We start from the raw sequence: 2,511 nt of genomic DNA on the forward strand, positions 1-2,511 counted from the left end.
GCCACAGTATATGTGCAGTATATGTGCGGGTCATTGGGAAAGGGAGATATTTCTGGAGCACAGGCTGTAAATGAAGCTGTAGTTTCTGTAAAAACCTAGATAACCATGCTTCTAAGGCCCCGGTGGCAAACCTGCAGCCCTTTAGTATTTATTGTGTGGCCCTCAGGTCTTAGTATCCAGTAGAAGGAGTGGGAGCATTGATTTGTAAATAAAATGTATTCGCTTTCATGTGTGATTATATATATATATATATATATATATATATATATATATATATATATATATATATATAATCTCACAAAAGTGAATACACCCCTCACATTTTTGTAAATATTTTATTATATCTTTTCATGTGACAATACTGAAGAAATTACACTTTGCTACAGTGTAAAGTAGTGACTGTACAGCTTGTATAACAGTGTAAATTTGCTATCCCCTCAAAATAACTCAACACACAGCTATACTCCTTCCTGGAGTTTCCAAAATGGCCGCCGAAGCTTCGGCACGCAATGCGTTCTATGCGCGGAGCCGCGACGCGATGTCCGCGCATGCGCACTTCTTTACAATCGTAAGAATACCGGAACTAGCCCTCTCTTCCCCTTGTTTTGTTTCCGCCCGCAGCTCGGCGGTGACGTCAGACGCCGCCGAGCTGGAGAGGCATAAAACCTCTCATTTCCATCAGTTGCCTCTTGGCAATTGATGGAACTGGATGCATACTTGCAAACACCAGACAGCTGATTATGGGTAAGCTGGCTGAACATTTTAGCCACCTTTTTATATCTCTAGTTATGGCTCTGTGAATTAACCCATTTTAGTGGATCTCACTTGATGCTTCTCTCTGTGATAGCATACTTATCTTTTTAGTACATTAGACTCCTCTCTTAATAGCAACTTTTTTCTTTTATTTTAGCTTTAATCATTACGTCTGTTTCCAATACATTATATGGACTCTGACTTTGACCTATCTTGGAAGTTTATAAAACCTCTTTCAGCAATTTTCATTGATTCAACATTAGTATCAGGGTAACTATCATATTTATGATATATCCATCCTAATCTTCAAAATTGGCTCCTTTTTGTTAAAGGGTCCAATGGATCTTTCTTTTCCTTTTCCTTTATACCTTTTGATTGTTTTATTTCTCTCTGCAGATTCCCATTAGGCGACAAACTTCTCCTGATCTGCGCGTTTTTTTTTTCCGCTAAAATAACTATAGATTTTCTAACAATGTCTTAAAATGATTTTCGTCTAAGATTTTGAATTCTCTGGAGCATTGGCAATACCGGTGAGATACTCATTTACTGTAATTAATCTATAGTTCAACTATTTAAAATATATTATGTATCTGTTTTAATAACTCAATTTATGTAAAGATTATCTATATCAATTCATTGTTATTTATTTTATCGACTATTGTTGCACCAATTTATAGTAACATTCATTTTTCACTGTTTATTACCCTAGCTTTGTGGCTGCTCAATCAGTTTTTCCTGAAGAAGCCCATCCCGGGCGAAACATGTTGAGAATGATTGCAGCTTGCCTTTTCTTCACTCCTCTTGTTTGGTGAAAAATGGGATTAAATACCAATATGCTCCTTCTTGCAAATTGATGTCAAATCATCGTTTTTATGAATGTCTAAATTATAATTGTGTATAGCATGAATAAAATTGTAATATTTTATACATCAAGGTTTTTTTTCTCTGTAAACATTTTGTGATTCGATACCGTTAAAGTCCCGGGGGTTGGTGATTCCCTAGCCCTCTTTTGGCCCCCTCCTTTTTTTCTGTGTTGTATTCACACAGCTATTAATGTCTAAACCACTGGCAACAAAAGTATACTCACCCCTAAGTTAAAATGTCCAAGTTGGGGCTAAAGTTTCAATATTTTGTGTGGCCACATGGAGTTCACCAGAGCTTCACAGGTTGCCACTGGAGTCCTCTTCCACTCCTCCATGAGGACATCACAGAGCTGGTGGATGTTGGAGACCTTGCGCTCCCCTGCCTTCCGTTTGAGAATGCCCCACAGATGCTCAATAGGGCTTAGGTCTGGAGACATGCTTGGCCAGTCCATCACCTTTAGTGTCAGCTTCTTTAGCAAGGCAGTGGTTGTCTTGGAGGTGTGTTTTGGGTCCTTATCATGTTGGAATATTGCCCTGCGGCCCAGCCTCTGAAAGGAGGGGAACATGCTCTGCTTCAGTATGTCACAGTACATGTTGGCATTCATGGTTCCCTCAATGAACTGTAGCTCCCCAGTGCCGGCAACACTCATGCAGCCCCAGACCATGACACTCCAACCACCATACCTGACTGTAGGCATGACACACTTGCTTTTGTATTTCTTACCTGGTTGCCGCCACACATGCGTGACACCATATGAACCAAATAAGTTTATCTTGGTCTCATTAGACAACAGGACATGTTTCCAGTAATCCACGTCCTTAGTCTGCTGCTTGTCTTGAGCAAACTGTTTGCGGGCTTTCTTGGGCATCATCTTTAGAAGAGGCTTCCTTCTGG

At 39.8% G+C, this 2,511-nt stretch overlaps 1 long non-coding RNA gene across 2 annotated transcripts; it reads left to right on the forward strand.

The window, feature by feature from the left end:
• Positions 1–319: 319 nt before the first annotated feature.
• Positions 320–1,680, forward strand: LOC143998379 (uncharacterized). Of its 2 annotated transcripts, XR_013277892.1 has the most exons (3): positions 320–1,023; positions 1,150–1,283; positions 1,463–1,680. It is a non-coding gene; the product is annotated as an uncharacterized LOC143998379 (long non-coding RNA). The 2 variants fall into 2 exon arrangements; XR_013277891.1 differs by having other exon boundaries at positions 320–1,283.
• Positions 1,681–2,511: the final 831 nt, after the last annotated feature.

This window comes from Lithobates pipiens, unplaced genomic scaffold (assembly GCF_037356315.1).
Source record: "Lithobates pipiens isolate NorthernLeopardFrog02 unplaced genomic scaffold, aLitPip1_a1.2 Scaffold_19, whole genome shotgun sequence".
In the NCBI taxonomy this organism is placed as follows: domain Eukaryota; kingdom Metazoa; phylum Chordata; class Amphibia; order Anura; family Ranidae; genus Lithobates; species Lithobates pipiens.